The sequence below is a fragment of the Dama dama genome, chromosome 4, assembly GCF_033118175.1.
Source record: "Dama dama isolate Ldn47 chromosome 4, ASM3311817v1, whole genome shotgun sequence".
NCBI lineage: Eukaryota > Metazoa > Chordata > Mammalia > Artiodactyla > Cervidae > Dama > Dama dama.
The window spans coordinates 19,132,422-19,154,034 of NC_083684.1; the positions used below are offsets into that span (position 1 = coordinate 19,132,422).

Genomic DNA, 21,613 nt, shown 5'->3' on the forward strand with positions numbered 1-21,613 from the left:
GATCCCCCATGCCACAGTTAATACCCGGTGCAGCCAAGCAAACAAGTACGTAATGGTAGTTGAGGAGATAGCTCTTCATTCTCCCAACATCCACATATCACTTCTTAGTAAAGATGATTGATTCACTGTGGGTGAGTCTCATCTTTAACCAATCATTGTGGCCAGAGGGATGGAAAATTCTGGCTGGTTAGGCTGGAGCATGAGTCATGTTCTGGCCTGGTGAAGAATGGGGACAGAGATGATCAGCTTGATCAGGACCCCAGCAAGGAAAAGGGGGATGGGGCTATTAGCTAAAGGGTGAGTCATTCTAGCATGTGAAGGCAGGTCCACAACTTATCTGTGAGTTGCTCTACCAGTCAAGAAAGTGTTTTATTTGTTAAGGCATAGATGATGGGGAGTTGGGAAAAGGAACCCAGAAAAACAACTTTCACACTGTTTGTCCTACCATGCATGGATAGGATTCAGAGAAAATAGGAGAATGTCAAGATATGCACGAGGGACCTCCCTGGTGGTCCAGTGGCTAAGACTCCGAGCTCCCAATACAGGGAGCCTGGGTTTGATCCCTGGTCAGGGAACTAGATCCCAGATGCTGCAACTAACAGATTCCATGTGCTGCAACAACTAAGACCCAGCTTGTGCATACATGCTAAGCTACTTCAGTTGTTTCTGGTTCTTTGTAACTCCATGGACTGTAGCCTTCTAGGTCTCTCTGTCCATGGAATGCTCCAAGTAAAAATACTAGAGTGGGTTGCCATGTCCTTTTCCAGGGGATCTTCCTGATCCAGAGATCAAACTGGAGTTTCTTATGTCTCCTGCATTGGCAGGCAGGTTCTTTACCACTAGTACCACCTGGGAAGACCCAGCACAACCAATAATTTTATTATTGGTTTTTAAAATTTATTTAAAAAAAAAAAAGATAACACAGGCAGCTAATGCCTGAGTTACCCATGTCTGTGTGAGGAACTAATATTCTGTGCTCAGTATTGCACTGGGTGTTCTATATACATTCTCACTTAATGAACCTGCACTCTTGGCGGGAAAGGACTGAGCCCCTGGGGCAGTATCTGGAATGTAATAGTATGTTTTAATTAGGATTGCATCTTGGCTACTATAATAAAGGCCAAAATAACAGTGGTTTAAATAAGATAGGACTTTCTCTCACAATTGCCCAAGATTAAATAATTCAGGCCCATGTGGCAATTCTAGCTTCTCTTATACATATAAGATCATGTTGCTCTGCCAATCCCAATATGTAGCCTCCATCTTCAGACCTAAAAGGGCTGCTCCAGCCCCTGCCAGCATGTCTACATTCCATCCAGGGCAACAAGATAAGAGGGAATGAAGGATGCCCTTTCCTCCTTTTAAGGACTGGCCCAGAACTCTCACCACTCTCTTTTGCTTACATCCCATTTGCCAGAATTTAGTCACATGACCACATCTAGCTGTAAAGGGTGCTGGGAAATGTAGTTTCTAGCCAGCAACTATGTGCCCTCTGAAACTCAAGGGTCATATTACTAAATAAAGAACAGGAGATTGGGTATTGGGTGATGAACAGTAGTCTTGGCCTGAGACACTCAGAAGCAGTATCCCTAACGAGAGAGGCCGTGTGTACCCTGAATAAGAGCACAGGCCCTGGAGCAAGCTCCCGGACAGTTTCATATGGGCTCTGCCCTTCATGTGAGCTCTACACTGCGTGATCTCAGCCTCAGTTTTCTTACCCATAAAAGAGAAGTGGTGGTGATGCTACATTTCACTGAGTCTAAGATTCACATGTTGAATGTTTTTACAAGTAATGACATGTTTAATTGACAGTAGTTTTCATCCTTAGTAGTATACAACATAATGGGTGTGTCTTATAACTAATGGTGTCAACAAAATATATAATTTTTTTAAGGACAGTATATTAATAGTATATGAATAAATAGAATATACACATTCTACTTATTAATACAAATAACTCCAGTGTTCTTGCCTGGAGAATCCCAGGGATGGAAGAGCCTGGTGGGCTGCTGTCTATGAGGTCCCACAGAGTTGGACACGACTGAAGTGACTTAGCAGCAGCAGCAGCAGCATGGATAGAATATATAGAATAGTGATTGACCACTCTCATATTTTCCACCTGAATAGTGTCAGGATCATAGTAAGAGCTCAGTAAATGCCAGAATCGTCAGAGGGTAAGAGGAAGTGGCTTGTTCAGTTGGGGCTAAAATAATACCCAGGGCTCAGAAAATATAAACCACCCTGCTATTGTCAAGGCAGAAAACGGACAGGTCCTTCCTTCATCTGACACAACACTGATTTTAAAATCAGTTTTGCAGGGACTTCCCTAGTGGTCCAGTGGCTAAGACTTCCTTTTCCAATGCAGGAGGCATGGGTTTGATCCCTGGTCAGGAAGCTAAGATGCTACATGCCTCATGGCCAAAGAAACAGAACATAAAACATAAAACAGAACATAAAAACATTAAAAATATCATAACAAGTTCAATAAAGACTTTAAAAATGGTCCACATCAAAACATCTTAAAATCAGTTTTGCAATTGATGACAGAATGGAGTGGATAGGGGTTATGTGGAAGGGGTGGGGACCAGCTCACATACTGTCTTAGCTCAGGATGCTGTAACGAAATACCACAAACTAGGGGGTGGGGCTTATAAACAGCAGACATATATTTCTCATAGCTCTGGAGACTAGAAATCTGAGATCAGGGTGCAGCAAGGTCAGACTCTGGTGACAGTCCTCTTTTGGGTATGGACTGCTGACTTCTGATTGTATCCTCAGATGGCAGAGAGCAGAGCAGAGCCGTGGCAGCCAGCCCCCTAGAAGGGCCCTAATTCCATTCATGAGTGCTCTACCCTTTAGGCTTCATTTAATCTAATCACCTCCCAAAGGTTCTACCTCCAAATACCATCATATTATGCGTAGAGCTTCACCATAGGAATTTTGGGCAGGACACAAACATCTGGTCCCTAACACTTAACTTCTCGGTTTTCCTCCATAAGCCGTGGGGCTGCCGTAACAAACTACCACAGGTTGGAGGGCTTAAGACAATAGAAATTTATTCTCTTGCCGTTCTGGAAGCCGCAAGTCCGAAATCAAGGTGCGGGCAGGGCTGGGCTCCCACTAAAGGCTCAAGGAGAGGATCCTTCCTACCTCTTCTGGTGGCTCAACACCCTTTCATGACCTCCTCATGAAAGTGAAAGTGAAAGTTGCTCAGTGGTGTCCTACTCCTTGTGACCCCATGGATTTAGTCCATGGAATTCTCCAGGCCAGAATACTGGAGTGGGTAGCCTTTCCCTTCTCCAGGGGATCTCCCCAATCCAGGGATCGAACCCAGGGCTCCCACATTGCAGGCAGATTCTTTACGAGCTGAGCTATGAGGGAAGCCCTGATACCCTAATCATATACCTGCAAAAATCTGTTCTCTGCGGGTAAGTGTGCGTTCTGAGATGTGACAGGATATGACTATTTAGGGGGCGCTCTTCACGGTAGAACGTCCCTCACTGCAGTGTGTTCCCTGCCTGGCTTTGCTCGGTTCTGCTTTCTCTCTCTCTTTTTTTTTTTCCTGCCGTCTTTCACTCCCTGGCACATCTGCTGGTTCCGAGCAGCATCCATGATTCCAACGTCTTGAACATTCTGTTCCACGCAGATGGGGAAGGAGGCACCCAGCCGTTCTACTAGCTGCCGTTAAAATATAATAAGTTAGAGAAGAGATGAGGGAAGATAAGCCCGGGAGGAATAATTAACAGGAGGGAATGTCACGTGGCATGAACTCACTCAAGCACAGCAAAATTTGTTACTGAGGCTTCCTCAGAGCTCCATTTATTTTTTTTCTCTTCAGTAAAATGTTCTAGGTAAACACTGAACTTGTCAAAATGCAAAGAGATGGCATAAAGATTTTTAGTTTGGGGTATCAGCTTTTCTCTCTTTTTTTGAGGTAAAAAGGAAATTAAGCAAGTGTCGTGTTACAAGCCGAGGTGGTTTTTCTACTAGGTCAGGAGGCAGCCTCTTAAGAGTCCACAGGGCCAGCTCATTGAGATCAGCCTCTGCCCGCACTTGGGCCATGGTGGGGCAATGATGCTTTGGGACTGTTTAAAAGTCACCGTGTACAGGGTTTTGTTAGGATTATGGGAAAAGTTTTCTGAGGTCAGGATTAATTATTTTAAATCTGGAAGGGATCTGAAGAAACGATGTTGCTCAGTGGTTCTCAGGCCTATGTCAGCCCTAATTAACACCTTTTAAAGAATACAACAGGGCTTTCCTGGTTGCTCAGGTGGAAGTGGCCCAGAGGGTAATCTGCCTGCAATGCAGGAGACCCAGGTTCAATCCCTAGGTCAGGAAGTTCCCCTGAAGAAGGGAATGCCTACCCACTGCAGTATTTTTGCATGGAAAATTGCATCAACAGAGGAGCCTGGTGGGCTACAGTCCATGGAGTTGGACATGACAGAGCAATTGACACACACAAAGAATATAGTAAATATTCTATAATGCTCTTCTTCATCTGAAATGAAATTCATAGAAATAATAGCCTACCTATACACTAACTGGGAAATAAAAGCACAACAACATAATGCCCTAACTGTAACATGAAGAAAAAGTCATTGAAAATAAAACAGCGTAGATCTCAAAACGTCAAGGTTGAGGTCTGAGCATGGTGGATGACACAGTGAAGGGGTACATGCTTGCCCAGAATGGGGAATCACGGTGACACAGGTGCGTCACATGAAGGCTCAACATCATGAAGGCATCGCCGCTGGTGATGGGATTTTACAAAATGGTGAGCAACTCATAGTCAAGCTCTGAACAGAAGAAGTGACCATCTGCCCTTGACCACATGATAGCTACTCTCCCAGACTATCCAGTGTCTATGCTGGCTCATGACTCATTGGAAAAGACCCTGGTGCTAGGAAAAATTGAGGGCAAGAGGAGATGGGGATGACAGAGGATGAGGTTGTTGGATGGCATCACTGACTCAGTGGACATGATTTTGAGGAAACTCAGGGAGTTAGTGATAGGCAGAGAAACCTAGCATGTTATACAGTTCATGGGGTCGCAAAGAGTCGGACACGACTTGGCCACTGAACAACATGCTGGTGCTGCAGAGGACAGACAGACAGAAGGCGGAGCGAGTTCTAGACCTGTAAACTACGAGAGGGCTTATCTTTTACATAAGCTCTGGTGAAACATTGCAAAGAGGAGAGGTTGGGGAATTCTTCATTTGGGGGACAGTCTCTGCCATGGAATGCCTACAAATTTCACATGCCCTAGGGGCAGCGCTGCCCCTATCGAGGACCGCTAATCTTCGGTGACCCTCAATTTTTAAGGTAAACTGAGTGAGGCTGGGGCTTCCCAGGTGACTCTGTGGTGAAGAATCTGACTGCCAGTGTAGGAGATGAGGTTTCAATCCCTGAGTCAGGCAGACCCCCTGGAGAAGGAAATGGCAACCTGCTCCAGTATTCTTGCCTGGGAAATCCCATGGACAGAGGAGCCTGGCAGGTTTCAGTCCATGGGGTCCCAAAAGTCAGATACCACTGACCATGCACACACCACAAGTGAGTTTTACACATGAGTTCTTCCAAACATTTAAAGTCTGTCATTCTGGTCTCACACAAACTCTTCCAAGGAATACACAAAGAAGGAATATTTCCAAATTTATTCTGTAGGGCCAGTGTAATCTTGATGCCAAAACCTGACAAGAATAGTGTGAGAACAGAAAGTTACAGGTCAAAACCACCCTTAAAAAAGTCACAAAAATCTTACACACAATATTAGCAAGCCCAATCTTTTCTATATGTATGTCATGATATGTTACATAACATATCATGACAAATGCTAATTTATGCTAGGAATACAGAAGTGGTGTATTGATAACATTAGAAAAATCTGTAAATGTCATTCACTACATTAACAGATTAAAGAAGAAAAAGCACTTGATCATTTACACAGATGCAAAAAGAGCAATAGCTAAAACTCAACATTTTTTTATTATTAAAAAAGTCCTAAAAGATTAAGAACAAAATTGTTGTTATTGTTCAGCCTTTAAGTCTTGTCCAACTCTTGGCGACCCCATGGATTGCAGCACACCAGACTCCCCTGTCCTTCACTGTCTCTCAGAGTTTGCTTAAACTCATGTCCATTGAGTTAGGGATGATATCTAACCATCTCCTCCTCTGCTGCACTTTTCTCCTTTTGCCCTCATTCTTTCCCAGCTTAAGGATCTTTTCCAATGAGTCAGTTCTTTGTATCAGATGGCCAAACTATTGAACCTTCAGCTTCAGCATCAGTCCTTCCAATGAATAGTCAGGGTTGATTTCCTTTAGGATTGACTGGTTTGATCTCCTTGTAGTCCAAGGGACTCTCAATAGTCTTCTCCAGCACCACAATTTGAACTTTCTGCCACTAGGGTGGTATCATTTGTATATCTGAGGTTATTGATATTTCTCTTGGCAATCTTGATTCCAGCTTGTGATTCATCTAGCTTGCCATTTTGCTCTGCATATAAGTAAAATAAAGGGAAAGAAAGTAAAAGTGTTAGTTGCTCAGTCATGTCCGACTCTTTGCAACCCCATGGCCTGTAGGCCACCAGGTTCCTCTGTCTGTGGAATTCTCTAGGCAAGTATACTGGAATGGGTAGACATTCCCTTCTCCAGGGGATCTTCCTGACCCAGGGATTGAACCTGGATCTCCTGCATTGCAGGCAGCTTCTTTACCATCTGAGCCACCAGGGAAGCCCCGAGTTAAATAAGCAAGGGGACAGTTTATAGCCTTGATGCACTCTTTTCCCAATTTTGCACCAGTCAGTTGTTCCATGTCCAGTCAGATTTTCTTAATATCTTAAGCCTATCTACCAAAAATTCTATAGTAAATATAATTCTTAAGGTACGCATTCGAACCAGTGCCTTTATAGTCAGAAACAAGGCAAGGATGACTCTCTCGCTCTGCTTCTCTGTAATGTTGTACTGGAGGAGCAACCAGCACAGGAAAATAGGGAAAGTATTGTTTGTCAGTGTTGGACGGGGAGGAACGAAACCATCATTGCCTCTTGTGTGACATGACTGTGTTAAAAACTAGAGTCTACGGGAAAATCATTAGATATGAGAAGAGTTTAGCAAGGTGACGTCCAATCATTAAACATTTAAATCTAATAAGCCCAAACAGAGTAGCTGGGAGCATGCCAAATGAGAGGTGCAGGTTCTATCTGGGCAGCAAGAGCTGAGCCCAGAAAAGGTTCTGCCCAAGGTCAGTGCTGGTTCAGGAATGTGGGTGGGTCTGAGCCTGGCACAGTGCTGTGGTTCCAGCTGGTCAGAGAGCAGGCTGGGGAGGGTGGGGAGAGAGCTGTTCCGAGTTCGCCTCGTGAATCAGTCGCTCGCTCTCCATCAACCCCGGCAGGCCTCTCTCTGAGTCTCTTTGGATTCATCTAACGTGTGACGAGATGGTTGGGTTAGGTTCTCTTGGGTTGGCAAGAAGCAGACACCTTCCCATCCTGTGACCTCACTCTGGTGCCAGCACGTCAGGTGTCTCTGGACTTCTCCTGCTGTCTCAGTCTGTCTCTTACTCTTTCTTACCTCTCACCACCGCCCCCCACTCAGAAGAAAGGATCTGATTGAACAATATCCATTCTAATCACTTATGCTCATTACCTCTTATTTTAGTTATCTGCCACTTTCTAACCACCCCAAACCTCGCGTATTAATCATGCATTATATAAAATCATGTATCATGGTGAAAGGGAAAGTGTTAGTCACTCAGTCGGGTCTGACTCTTTTCGACCCCGTGGACTGGAGCCCACCAGTCTTCTCTGTTCGAGGAATTCTCCAGGCAAGAATACTGGAGTGGGTAGCCGTCCCCTTCTCCAGGGGATCTTCCCAACCCAGGATTGAACACGGGTCCTCTGCATTGCAGGCGGATTCTTTACCAGCTGAGCCCCCAGGGAAGCCCATGAGATGGTGACACAGCTGTAGTTTGAGAGGGCTTGCGGGGACAGGTCACCTCTGCTCCATGTGGATGCAACTGGGGCAGCTTGAAGCCTGACGGTGGTTCCATGGCGGGGGCTGAGGTCGGCTGAAGGTCCTGCACTCACAGATCTGGTGGAACCTTGGCTCAGACACCTAAATGTGACTCCTCTGTGGTGGCTGGCTGCCAAGAGGAAGCATCCCAAGAGAAGTGGGTGGAAAGTACGTCACCATTTAGGACCAAACATCCGGGGTCATGTGGAATCACTCTGGCCATGGTCACAAGCCCACTCCATTCCGGGAAGGAGACCCAGCCCCCACTGCTTTGGGGAGGAGGGGTAAAATCGTACCATGAGAAGAGCCTGTGATCTGGGAGGTGTTGCAGCCACTTGGGAAATAGTCTGTCCCCCTGCCTCCTCTTCTGGCCTCCCCCATTGTCTGAAAGCAGACCCATCCCATGTCCACACAGGAGCCCATGACCCGGCTGGGCTGTCAGTGACACACCATCTCTCCAGCCACAGGGATTGGTGCGGAGAGGGTGGGACACATAGGTGTGTGACCCCAAATCAGCCCAACTGAAGCCCAGCCCCTCCTTGCCCATAGTCCCAAAGCCCACAGCAGGGGGACGGCACACACCAAGGACAGCACCGCTGACTACAGACAATGCCACACGGACGCTGCACCAACCCCAACCTTGTCTCCAGACTCCTACTCCTTAGCTGAATGAGCTTTCACTCACAGTCCTGACACTTGGACCAAGTGACCACTTTCACATTATCCGCTAAATTCATCACAGAGTAAGCACAAAACCCGGTAACCATCATGGTTGATTTTTTTTTTTTTTTTTTTTTGGCTGCCTGGTGCAGCTTCCAGGATCTTAGTTACCTGACCAGGGATTGAACCTAGACTCAAGGCAGTGGAAGTGCTGAGTCTTATCCACTGGACCACCAGGGAATTCCATGCTTGGTGATTCTTTGTTTGAATAACATCCACAAAGTGTCCCTATCTCTTTTGTTCATTTTCCCAAGCTTGCCCATCACCTGCATTGGACAGAAAGGCTCTCAGTTAATTTATCTTGAATGAATGAATGAGTGGAGCAGGCTAGCAAAAGCCACAGTAGCTCTTGTGTCAGATAAAACCAGGTTTGAATCCCACTCCCCACCACTCACCCACTACGTAATCTTTTTTCTCCCCTAAGTTGGCTCCTTTTTTAAAAAGAAGATTAATTTATTTGGCTGCATTGGGTCTTAATTGTGACATGCAGTAACTTTTATCTTTGTTGTGGCATGTGGGATCCAGGGATCAAACCCAGGCCCCTGCATTGGGAGCATGGAGACTTAGCCACTGGACCACCAGGGAGTCCTGTGGAGGGTCTTGCAGCAGGGTCATCAATCTCTTGGGGCCCCCTTTTCCTCACCTGTAAAGTGGGGATGACAAGATTTACTAGCTCAGAGGCTTCTCGTGAGGATTAACAGGTTGAACTATACTGCTGTTATGGAAACTGGTTCAGCTCAGTTCAGTCGCTCAATCGTGTCTGACTCTTTGCGACCCCATGGACTGCAGCATGCCAGGCCTCCCTGTTCATCACCAACTCCCAGAGTCCACCCAAACCCATGTCCATTGTGTCGGTGATGCCATCCAACCATCTCATCCTCTGTCGTCCCTTTCTCTTCCTGCCCTCAATCTTTCCCAGCATCAGGGTCTTTTCAAATGAGTCAGCTCTCCGCATCAGGTGGCCAAAGTATTGGAGTTTCAGCTTCAACATCAGTCCCTCCAATGAACACCCAGGACTGATCTCTTTTAAGATGGACTGGTTGGATCTCCTTCCAGTCCAAGGGAATCTCAAGAGTCTTCTCCAACACCACAGTTCAAAAGCATCAGTTCTTCTCTGCTCAGCTTTCTTTATTTCTCTCATATTCATACATGACTACTGGAAAAACCATAGCCTTGACTAGACGGACCCTTTGTTGGCAAAGTAATGTCTCTGCTTTTTAATATGCCGTCTAGGTTGGTCATAACTTTCCTTCCAAGGAGCAAGCATCTTTTAATTTCATGGCTACAATCACCATCTGCAGTGATTTTAGAGCCCAGAAAAATAAAGTCAGCCACTGTTTCCACTGTTTCCCCATCTATTTGCCATGAAGTGATGGGACTGGATGCCATGATCTTAGTTTTCTGAATGTTGAGCTTTAAGCCAACTTTTTCACTCTCTTCTTTCATCAAGAGGCTCTTTAGTTCTTCTTTACTTTCTGCCATAAAAGTGCTGTCATCTGCATATCTGAGGTTATTGATATTTCTCCCGGCAATCTTGATTCCAGCTTGTGCTTCATCCAGCCCAGCATTTCTCATGATGTACTCTGCATGTAAGTTAAATAAGCAGGGTGACAATATACAGCCTTGACGTACTCCTTTTCCTATTTGGAACCAGTCTGTTGTTCCATGTCCAGTTCTAACTTTTGCTTCCTGACCTGTGTACAGGTTTCTCAAGAGGTAAATCAGGTGATCTGGTATGCCTATCTCTTTCAGAATTTTCCACAGTTTATTGTGATCCACACAGTCAAAGGCTTTGGCATAGTCAATAAAGCAGAAATAGATGTTTTTCTGGAACTCTCTTGCTTTTTCAATGATCCAGTGGATGTTGGCAATTTGATCTCTGGCTCCTCTGCCTTTTCTAAAGCCAGCTTGAACATCTGGAAGTTCACGGTTCATGTATTGCTGAAGCCTGGCCTGGAGAATTTTGAGCATTACTTTACTAGCGTGTGAGATGGAAACTGGTAGGAGGTGTGAATGGGAATGAGAGGAGACTGGGTGGAAGACAACTGTGAGGTTAACCCACCTCTGCTCCAGAAGGGATGGGTCTGACTGCCATGGACAAATTACACACCCTCAGCTGGGCAGCACTTCTGTGGCCTCATGTGGGACTGCTCACGTGTCTGTGGTTGTCAGGCGGCTCGTGGGGGCTGCATGGTCTAAGACCGTTTCTCTTACGTGCTGGCGGTTGGTGCCAACTGTGGGTGCAGCTGACGTGGCTCTTCTCTGCTTCACGCGGCCTCACCCTCCGTGGACAGGTTGGGCATCTTCCCGGCATCCAGAGGGTGAGCATGCGGACAGCGGGGTTCTCGGGACTGAAGTCAGAAGTCAACACAGCATCATTTCCACTTCCTCCCCAACCATGTCATCTCCTTTGATAATTTACCCCCTCACGTCTGCAGTTTTTTTTTCCCCTCTGTGTAGTTGCCTGCTGCTGTTGTCACAAATTACCACAAACTTGATGACTTGAAACAACACAGATTTATCATCTGAGGTCAGAACTCTAAGATGACTGGCAGACGTATTCCTTCCGGAGGCCCTAAAATCAAATCCATCCTCTGGCTTTTCCACCCTCCGGAGCCACCACATCCCCTGGCTTGTGCCTGCTTCCCCCCCCCCACCATCTTCATCTTCAAGGCTGGGAGCCCAACATCTTCTCTGTGACCTCCTCCCTCCTGCAAAGACACTGGGACTGCACGTAGGCTCCCTGGATACTCCAGGGTCATCTCCTCCTCTCAGCATCCTTCCCTTCATCACAGCTGCAAAGTGTCTTTTGCCAAGTAAGGTAAACACTCACAGCTTCCGAGGACTAGGTCATGGATATGGTGGGGGCTCTTGTCCCATTTACCACACACTCTTACCCTGATTTCTAATCTGGTGGTTTCCAGACTTTCAAACATATTACAATTTTTTTTTTTTTAAGGCATGATCCAACATATGTAATTAAAGGTCTGGGCTCTGCAGCCAAGATGCCTGGATCCGAGCCCCGGCCACGCCTCCAGTCTGTGCTTCCTTGTCCAGACGCCTGACTCCCCACACCTCTACCCACTCTGGGCACCGAGGGGGTGGTCATTTCCTGTGGCTGCATCCACAGACAGACAGGTTGTTTGAACCACAGATGCTGATTGCCTTACGGCCCTGGAGGCCAGAGGTACCAGATTGATGTCCTGGTGATTGCGGTCTGGAGAGGACCCTCATCCTGGCTTCCAGACAGCCACTTTCTGGCTGCGTCCTCACATGGAGGGGAAGGAGGAGAACTAATCCTTTGGGGTCTCAGTAACCAAGTGGGATCAGGGCCTACTCTTAAGGACCTGACTTCCTGTTTGTTTCTTCCTTGCTCCTAGTGCAGCCCTGCTTGGGGTCAGGACTCCAACTCATGAATTTGGTGGCGGGGGCAGGGGGATACAGTTCAGTCTGTAGCAGGAGGTGATGGTACCGTGCAGAGCCATGGGGAGTAAATGAATGAATAGCTATAGAGGGCTTGGAGCAGGGCTGTGGCACATGGGCAGGATGAGGGCGCGGTATTCTTGTGGTTATTTGTAAAGCCTGCCTCCGTACTGTTCTGCACCATTTAATACCCGTCGTCAAACATAAAAGAGAAAAAGCATGCGATGACATTGAAGTGATAGCAGTTTCTTCCCACACTTGCAATGGATCCCCTTGCATGTCTGTCTCTTGGGGTGCACAATGTCTGTGTTTTCCAAACATCGTCTTGGCGTTTGAGAAACCGCTCTAGTCAGCCATGGGAAAACCCTAGGGACTTGCTTACAGCCCCCCTCACACAGGCTCCCAGGTCAAGGTCACCCCACCTGCCGAGCCTGACGTCGTGGCTGAGACATTGAGTTCTCGTGTTCACAAGGTCATAGTTACCACCCTCACACCCACACTTGCCACCCCGCAATTCCTGTCTTCCTCCCTTGAGATAAAAAGCCAATTTTTTGTTTGTTTGAGACTCTCGGTCATACCATGGCCACCGCTCTGTTTAAGGCAGACACCCTGTGACCTTCCCCTCCAGCACCAGCCTTCCCACAGTCAGCACAGTGACCGTCTACAGATATAAGTCTGCAGGCCCAGGTGCCTGAGATCTGGATTCATTCAGAAATATGAAAAGCATACTCTCCAGTTGGTTCTCAAGCATTTCCCCTCCCTTTCTGCCCTTGCCCGCGAAGTGGACAGCAGCTGGGCTGAGGGTCAAAGAAGTTGCCCTCTGAGGGCTGCTTCTCAGGGAATCCGGGACCCCAGCTGTTCCCTGGGTTGGGAAAGCAAACTGCCGGGTTTCCCAGGAACTGGTGCATCATCAGAAGAAAACCGTCCCATAATTGGTTTGTGTTTCCGTTGCCTCCGCGGTCCCAGGGTCCTCTGACCTTGGCAGTGCCAGGATTAGAAGAGGGGGTCCCGCCTCCCTTCTCAGCTCCTTCCCTCCTGACCAATTCCTCTTTCTCCACTCATCTGTTTCTAACTGAAAAAATGAACATCTGCTGGTGATAAAACGAAACCCCTCAGAAAAGTGCGTGATGAAAGGAGGTCTCCTCCAGCCCAGCTCTTCAGGGCACCAGACCCGCCTTTGCAGAGTTAAGCGGGTTTGTCTGCTTCTCTGTCTGTTTCCAAAGAGTCTCTATCCACCTCCGTGTGCTGAGGCATAGATATGTGTGTGTAGCCCATGTACACGTGTGCCCGTGTGTGTGTGCACGTCTGCAGGACATCATACATTTCTCACAGAAGCAGAAGTGTCCATGCGTCTTGCTCTTTTTTGTTCATTTATCCTGGAGACCGTTGCAAGTCAGCTCAGACCACCCAGCCCTCCTTGTGGTCTATGCGCTGTTGCCAGTGTGTGGGTGCCGAGCTGTATGTGCCAGCCTCCCTCCTGGGAGACGTCAGTCCTCTGTAGTAAACACACCTTCATAGAACGGGGCTCCTTGCACGCCTGCTCAAGCCTCAGCACACACAAGCCGGGCATTGGTCGGAAAGAACCCCTAGAGGCAGGAGGGCTGGACAGAGGGATCCGCCCTGCCAGGCTTGAGAACTGCCAGCTCACTGCCTTCCAAAGAGTCTGCCCCACTCCCACCCCACCTACTGTGTCAGAGCAGCACCCTGCCCTTCTCCTGACACCAGGGGCTCTGCGGGCATCCCACCAGGGAACACACTCTCATCAGAGAACCAGGGCATCCATCGGCTTGATTTTCATATGACTTCACCACACATCACCTCCTTCACCCTGGGCTGAGGTGTGTGAGCCTACTCTGGAAACACTGATAGTAAAATACACTAAAAGGTATCCTTAGGACACAGACAGACTCACTGTCAGACTCTCCAGGGGGGCTGGAGAGACTGGGATCCAGTCCTCAGACACAGTCCTTGTGTCCTGCCAGAGCTCACCCAGCAAGATGGAGATATGAAGTAGGAGCGTCCTTCTTGTTGTTCAGTCACTAAATCATGTCCAACTCTTTGCTACCTCATGGACTGCAACACTCCAGGCTTCGGCAATCTTCCAGAGTTTGCTCACATTCATGTCCATTGAATCGGTCTTTGTCAACCCTGAAACAACCCTCTGCACCCTCTTCAGTCTCCACAACACCAGAAGGGACTTCAACCCCCTCCAGCCCACCCACCTTCCCACCCACTCCCAGCACAACATAGCCAGCTCAGGTCCTCACATCTCAGATTCCCAGAGATGAACACTCCCAGGTGTATTCTTCAAAGCAGAAACAGCTGCAGAGTCAGGCAAGGCCGCTCTTGCCACTGGACAGGGATGGACTTTAGACAGACCTTGCATCCCCTAGTGCTGTGCTTCTGGTGGACAGTGGCCTGGCCCGCTGGCCACCAAGGATCACCCTGCGGAGCCCACCTGTTCCTACCCCAAGGACTGATCTAGAAATTATTTATAGACCTGAACTCCACAGAATCCATTGTGCCTGCTGTTGCTGTGGCAACAGGATGTGGAGTGAGCGCCGGGCCTGACAGGGCCAAGGCGAAGGCAGTTAAGTCTACCCCAGGGCCCCGCTCTCACGCGCCATCAGGGGTCACCCAGCAATGAAAGGAGGCGTTCGGTTTCGCCTCCCATGGGGGCTGGCTCACATCGCGGAAGCAGAACCACCTGGGTATGGAACCACCAGCTGCCTGTTGGGTTTTGTTCATACTTCTTGATGAAATCACCTAGGACGATGTCCCCAAGCCTGGCAGAGCCGCGGTCAGCCCAGGAGCCTCTTACGACTCTGGCTCCTCACCCTAGACCAGCTGTGTCAGGCTCCCTGGAGGGTGGGGCCCAGGAATCACGTTTAATTTTCTGGAAGAGTGGAAATCCACAGGACTCAGCAGTCTGAACATACAGAAGGCTTGTGGTTTCCTGCACCCTGGGTATCTGCTTGCGTTGCTTTCATGTATAAATATTTCCTTCTTGATGGAAATGCAAACACAGCACATGTAATACAGGTTCTTATCCTTCTCCATTCGAAAAACAAGGGTACCACACCCCTGTTAACAATCTGTTCTCTTTTTTTCCCTGAATGCGTATACTTTTAAAAATTGAAGTACAGATGTGACCGTTGGACCATAAAGAAAGCTGAGCACTGAAGAATTGAGGCTTTTGAACTGTAGTGTTGGAGAAGACTCTTGAGAGTCCCTTGAACAGCAAGGAGATCAAACCACTCAATCCTAAAGGAAATCAACCCCAAATATTCATTGGAAAGACTGATGCTGAAGCTGAAGCTGAAGATCTAATAATTTGACCACTTGATGCGAAGAGCCGACTCATTGGAAAAGACCCTGATGATGGGAAAGATTGAGGGCAGGAGAAGGGGGTGACAGAGGATGAGATGGTTGGATGCATCACCGACTCGATGGACATGAGTTTGAGCAAACTCCGGAAGATAGTGAAGGACAGGGAAGCCTGGCGTGCTGTAGTCCATGGGGTCACAAAGAGTTGGACATGACTGAGCGACTGAACAACATAGCTGATTTATGATACTGTGCTGATTTCAGATCTACAACACAGTGATAATGTTACATTACATGTATATATGTATAATATATTCCCTTTCAGATTCTTTTCCCTTATAGGTTATTATGAAATACTGAGTAGAGTCCCCCTATGCTATATAGGGGGACTATATGTTCATTGGTAATAACGTGGTGATTGATTCTGACATTTGCTACTAAAGTCTAAGTGGGTCCTTGTTGGCTCCCTCCCTTACACTGGGTTGCGTGTGTGTTTAGCAGCTGATTCTAAAGGCATCCCTGAGAAGTAGCGGCTGCTTCTCCTTTTTCCAGCCACGGCTGTGCCGTTTCTTTTGTGCGGATGTCTAAGGCATCGCTTACCCAGCTCTTTCCTGGGACAGGTTGCCCAGAAGCAGGACCTACCATGAAGCTTTGTCTCAAGGTGACAATTAGGGAGTGAGGGAAGCCACACAGGAGGGACGGGGGGACACCAGGGAACGGGTTTTCATACACCCACCTAGACCTACCCTCTTGGTGAAGGGCTGCCCGAGTGATGTAAATCGAGGCACCTCACTCCTGGGGGCAGGTGACCTGCGGGAGCCATGGGCAGTCCTCCAGACACAGTGCCGGTGGGGGTGCCAGAGGAGTGGACAGTAAAACTCCAGGTATGCAAAAGTGGGAAAAGGACTCCCGAGACCCTGGAGGAGCGCTGACTGCATCACAGCTGAGAACACACGAATGTGGCTCAGACTCAGCCCCTGGGGAGCAAGATGCAAAAGCACTTCCTGGTTCAGGGCCCGACGATGACCAAGTCTTCATCCATTTATGGAGCGCCTCCACGAACAAGAGTGTGTGTGGTGTCCCCGGGGGCCTGGCGCCCAGTGGGAGCACCAGCCAGGCGGCATGGCTTCCTCAGGGTGGGCGGCCCTGCCTTCTCACCGCAGGTTCTCAGGACAGCTCTCCTCTCTGCACTGCCCGGCCTCGCTGAGCGCCCATCTCACTGCCAAAATCGCTCTGGTCCTCAGCTCATCTTCTTGATCTGTTTATGGATTCAGTGTAAAATATGTTCATTGGTAATAACATGATGATTGATTCTGACATTTGCTACTAAAGTCTAAGGCCTCGGAGACGAGCAGAATCCTTGTAAGTGCTGGCAGAGGTTGCGTTACCCGAGGCCTCTTAACAGCCTGGTAATCACTTGCGGCCGCTCCCCATCTAGACCTGCCTGGCGTGGTCTGTAAATCACACTGCAGATGGAGGCTGGCGCTCAGGCAAGGCCATGTGGTCCTGTGGGAGCCATGTGTTTCTGGGACCAGAGGCGTTTCTGTAAGAAGTTCCTCGTAAGGATTTCTGACTCTTCCTTGCTTGCCTCTTCACACCATATCCCCCAGCCTGCCAGGATCTTGCCGTTGGCAGGAAGGGACCCTCACTGTCTTCTCCAGAGCGAGTCTTCAAGCCCACGGGGCACGTGGGACCCGAGCCAATACTGGGAAGTCTGTGCAAAGGCGCCCCCATCTGGACTGTTTAGAGAGGCACGGCCTTCAGGTGGAGGAATTTAAAGGGCGCCCAGTGGTTGTAGGGACTCAGTCCTTTTGGGCTGCCCCTGCATCTCTGCAGCCTGGCGTGTTAATTAGGGATTGATTCCAGTGCTCTAGTGAAGAAAACCAAAACAGCAGAGCCGGAAGTGTCTTTGTCTCATAGCAAGGTCATGCTGACCTGGCACAGGCACCTTCTCACCTGGGGTTCCCCTGCCTTTCTCTGGGTGCAGGCTGGGCGTCCCACCCATAGAGATCTGCAGGCAGGAGAAGGGTCCTGGGGGCGCTGCCTGGCAGGGGGAGACCCTGCAGGGGGAGACACAGCCTCCAAGACCTCACCCCACAGGTGAGCTCCGAGGCTGGGGTGGCCCTTCAGGGCCGTCCTTTGTGTCCCCACGTGGACCAGAGCAGGGTGGCTCCAGGTAGGACAGCTGAGGGTGTCTCTGGAAAGGGCCGTGTCCCAGCAGACAGGGTAGGGGTGCTCCAGTCCAGAAGGGTGGTCAAGCTGGTGGACCCGCTGTCACTCAGGCACACAGCGCATACCAGGCTGGCTCCCCAGGGTGGTGCTCCAGCGGGCAGGAAGGGTGGGAGGGAGAACATTCAGAGACAGAGTTCAGAAGCTGCACACCTCACCTCTCCACAGGCCCCCAGCTAGAACCGAGGCACGTGGCTGCTTCTGCCTGCTGGGAGGTATGTGTTGACTGCGGGCAGCCACGTGCCTGTTGCGAGCCGGAGGTCTCCCTCCATGAGAGATGGGCAGAGCATAGTGCCTGGCCTGTTCATGGCCAGTCTGGAGCCCAGATGCCCAGTACAGCCCTGGGTGAGCAGAGGGGAGTGCCTACTGTACAAAGGAGAGGGGATGTTTTCTCAAGGTTCGGGAGGACTCTGAGGTATGGCATGTGTTCTTTTCCTGTGCTGCATAATAAATTACGCAAACTTAGCAGATGAAAATTCCGCCCAGTATGTCTCACAGTTCCTGAGGGTCCAGTCTTGTGAGCTGTAATCAACGTGTCATCCGGGCTGCACGTTCATCTGGAGGCTCAACTGGGAGGGCTCAGCTTTCAAGCTCACTCTGGTTGTTGGCAGGATTTATTTCCTCATGGCTGAAGGATTGAGGTCCCCATTTTGTCCCTAGGTGTCACCTGGATGCTGCCCTAGAGCCGTCTGTGGCAGTTCACAGCCTGGCTCTTTCCTTTTCTCTCATTGCATCTGCTAAGACAGAGTCTTATATAAAGAAATGTGACTATGGGAGCTACATCCCACACTCTCTTGGTTGGAAGTAAGTCGCAGGATCTGCCCGCACTCGAGGGGAGGGGGCCACCCTAGGACGTGTCTGCCACAGCCCGAGAATGTAGTCACACATTCGGGAAGCCTGGGTTCCAGACCCAGGGCTACTACTGCTGTGTGACCTCAGGCAAGCCACTCACCTTCTCTGGGCCTCAGTGTCCTCATCTGGATGGCAAAGCAGTAGAGGGCAATGATCATTACATTCAACATCAAAATCAACGCATGTTTTTCTTACAAAGAACAGGTTTAGCAATTCTGTCTTTCATGTTAGTCATACGAATGCTCGCCACTGTGGCTGCAAGAGCTAACAGTGCTGACTGAGAGCTTGCAGTAGGTGAATGTTTCCCATTCACTTCTGTGATCCTCTTAAAAGTTCTACAGGGTGGACTTTCTGTCCTCAGCCTGTGGGCCAGGAACCTGGCTCAGAGAGGCCAAGGGGCCTGCTCTGGACACCCAGCTAGTGAATGGGCCCTGGGCCAGGCGGTCTGACTTCAAACTCCTGCCCCTCTCCCTGCCCCCTCTGTCTGTTATTGGCAGCTGCCACCATTCTCCGATGGAATTTAACTTTCAGAAGGAGGGTTGGGGAGGGTGGAGGCTTCATCCCTTGACCTTGATAAAGTGCTTGGGAACACCTAAGCCTCGCCCTCTCCCTCTCCCCACCACTGCCTGGGGCAGAGCCAGGAGGTGGAGACAGACTGACTTTTTGGCAAGGCTGCTCCAGGGCACCGAGCAGCATCTTAAATCTTTATGACATCTCATCTCTAGCAGAACAATGATCTGACCCAGAGTCCTCACTGGAACCTGCTGGTGCAATTGCCTGCTGGGGTCTTCCTTACTTTTCCCGGGGTTCCTGTCTCTAGGGATGGGCCTCAGGGAGGGAGTTCTGAAGGAGGAAGGGCAGCCCTTGGCCCGTCTGTCAGGAGATGTGGGCACACTCACGTCAGGGTCCCCTGGGTGGTCCCCAGAGGTGTGGGCAGGCAGGGCAGCAGGCACAGTACCATGAATGGTGAAGAGGAGCTGCAGAGCTGCTGCTACGCGGGGCCTGGAGTGTGAGGGCGGGCAGTGCTGGAACTGGGAACGGGGGGCCTGGAGCATGAGGGTGTCAGTGCTGGTACCAGGCAGGGGCAAGGGTGTGGAGCCCACAGCCTTGACCTTCAAGGGACACCTGGCCCGAGGCAGCCCTGCAAGAAGGGATCCAGAGCGTGAACACCCAGCCCTTGCTCTGCACCCCATGCCAACTGCACCAGGGTGCCCTGGGGCAGCCAGAGGCCACAGAGCAAGGGTGTCCCCTTTTTCCTTTTTTTGGCCATGCCTCAAGGCTCATGGGATCTTAATTCCCTGAATAGGGACCAAACCCACACCCCCGGCAGTGGAAGCATGGTGCGCTAACCCCTGGACCACCAGGGAAGCCCCAAGGGTGTCCCTCTCTGCTGAGAGCACAGGTCAGCTCCTGGGGCAGGGATGCACAGGGTGCAGTGGGGTTCCGGCGTGGAGGCTGTGGGCAGAGCAGGCATTCGTGGCCAGGCGTTTGGGTCAGCTTCCATGGCAGGTGTGTGTGTCAGGCCGAGAAAAGCGGCCAAGATCTCACGGTGAGCAGGTATTAGAGCTGATGTGTTAGTCAAGGCTCTGCAATAGTAGGCAGGGGTGGGGCACAGCAGGGGCCTGGGGGGAGCAGAATAGTTCAGCACCGTGGCCAGAGGAGAATTTGGAGTTGGAGGAGGTGGGCCAGACAAGGGAAGTGAGGAGAGCAGGGGCAGAGAGAGGAAGCAGTGAGAAGGCGGGACACCAGTCGGACCAGCTGGGGACACCAGCCTGATGATACTTTGACAACAGGTTGTCTTTATGATTTTTTAAAATATCGATAGATTGATCTGGTTGTATTGGAATCGTTGTTGCTTCATGTGGGTTTTTCGTTGCAGTGCACACACATGCTCTAGTTGTGACACATGGGCTTAGTTGCCCAGAGGCATGTGGGAATCTTAGTTCCTAGACCAGGGATTGAACCCATGTTCCCCTGCACTAACCACTGAAACACGAGGGAAGTCCCAAAGGGTTGTCTTTTGACAGCAGACAGTTTCATGATCCAAAAAGCAAAATGCATAAAACTTGTGCGGACAAAGTCATATCTTTATCTTTGGGGTGAGAAAGGATTTCTTTAACAAAATCGCCAAAGGACAGACCACAGAAGAAGAGATTGCTGACTGTGACATCAAAATGAACAGGCAAGTGGAAGTGGAGTGATGTGCCTGGTGGGTAAAAGGCAGGCCCCACCAGGTAGTAGGGCACACACACCTGTCCCGGTGTGGCCCTCTCCTGGCCAGTGGGTTGGCAAAACTCAAAGAACCCGAACATAGCAGGTGATGCCAAGGACGAGAACACAGGCTGCCGGTCCCTCTGCTGCAAAGAAGGTCCCCACACGTGGCATCCAAGAGCAAGGCCACACCCTCCCAAGACCCTGCAGTGACCTTTCAAGTGCAGCTGCTCACAAATGGGCAGAGATGCACAGACGTTCACAATGGAATTGCTTCATGGTAGAAGCAGCCCAGAAGCCCCTGTCAGCAGGAGTCAGGTAACTTCTGGGCCACCACCAAGGTCCCTGCTCCACATGCTGCCCTCCCATCACCCGGCCAGGAGCGCATGACACCCAAGGATCAAGGTCCCTGGTCGCCGTAGGCGTCACCTTCAAGGGAGGAACACAGTGACAGTGACGGGCGTGAGGATGGCTCAGCCAAGAGCTTCTTCCAGACTGTTCCCACCCATGCACTACCCCCACCATCCAGCAGGTGGCAGCACTGGGCAGTGTGCCGCAGGATGGGGGCTCCCTGCCCACCCCTCTTCAAAGCCAGCCGGGAGCCCTGAGGCCGGAGTTCTTCTTTCTCCTCTGCAGGCTTTCCTGCCCCCAGGCTTTTCCTTCCACACCAGGGGGCTCATTACTGGGTGCCACGTGTCTCTGGCCCTTGCTCTGTGCTTAGGGCTCTTTCTGGAGTTCACGTCCCTGAGAGGGGACTGGTGTATGGCTGGTGGGAGGCGCCTGGCCCTGAGACGTGGCCCTCACCCCACACCCGGCCCCGTCTCCATGTGAGACCCCAAGCCCCTCCG

General features: G+C 50.0%; 1 protein-coding gene across 1 annotated transcript in view; it reads left to right on the forward strand.

Annotated features, from left to right (window-relative positions):
- JPH3 (junctophilin 3) overlaps window positions 1–21,613 on the forward strand; it is a 165,259-nt gene that overhangs the window by 17,871 nt on the left and 125,775 nt on the right. The gene's annotated exons all lie outside the window — the stretch shown is intronic.